The sequence below is a fragment of the Schistocerca cancellata genome, chromosome 9 (assembly GCF_023864275.1).
Source record: "Schistocerca cancellata isolate TAMUIC-IGC-003103 chromosome 9, iqSchCanc2.1, whole genome shotgun sequence".
Lineage (NCBI taxonomy): Eukaryota > Metazoa > Arthropoda > Insecta > Orthoptera > Acrididae > Schistocerca > Schistocerca cancellata.
Genome location: NC_064634.1, coordinates 491,293,888 through 491,294,669, shown reverse-complemented (window position 1 = coordinate 491,294,669; position 782 = coordinate 491,293,888).

The following is a 782-nucleotide window of genomic DNA, read 5'->3' as shown; positions in this document are numbered from 1 at the left end:
GCTGGAATACTTAACTTTAATCCATCATTTGTATACAGCATTCTTGATGATATAAGTGAGACTCTCTCTAGAAATGGTTAATGGCGCCTTGCTAGGTCGTAGCCATGGACTTAGCTGAAGGCTATTCTAACTATCTCTCGGCAAATGAGAGAAAGGCTTCGTCAGTGTAGTCGTTAGCAAAGTCGTCCGTACAACTGGGGTGAGTCCTAGTACGTCTCTCTAGACCTGCCGCCCGCATCTCGTGGTCGTGCGGTAGCGTTCTCGCTTCCCACGCCCGGGTTCCCGGGTTCGATTCCCGGCGGGGTCAGGGATTTTCTCTGCCTCGTGATGGCTGCGTGTTGTGTGCTGTCCTTAGGTTAGTTAGGTTTAAGTAGTTCTAAGTTCTAGAGGACTTATGACCACAGCAGTTGAGTCCCATAGTGCTCAGAGCCATTTGAACCATCTAGACCTGCCGTGTGGTGGCGCTCGGTCTACAATTACTGACAGTGGCGACACGCGGGTCCGACATGTACTAATGGACCGCGGCCGATTTAAAGCTACCACCTAGCAAGTGTGGTGTCTGGCGGTGACACCACAAGAACAAAATGGGATGCCTTAATTATTGACTGCGTCTTGGAAAATACGGTCTTCAGGTACAAAAGACATAATCCAGTATGGCGTCTCCTAAGCTCTACTTGTGACATAGAAAGTGACGTTGCATCTCACTGAGCACTTTCTTCACCACGAAACAAAAATGTAAGGCGTCTGCTTCTGCCTTTCAAGTTTGGGAAAACTGCGCACCG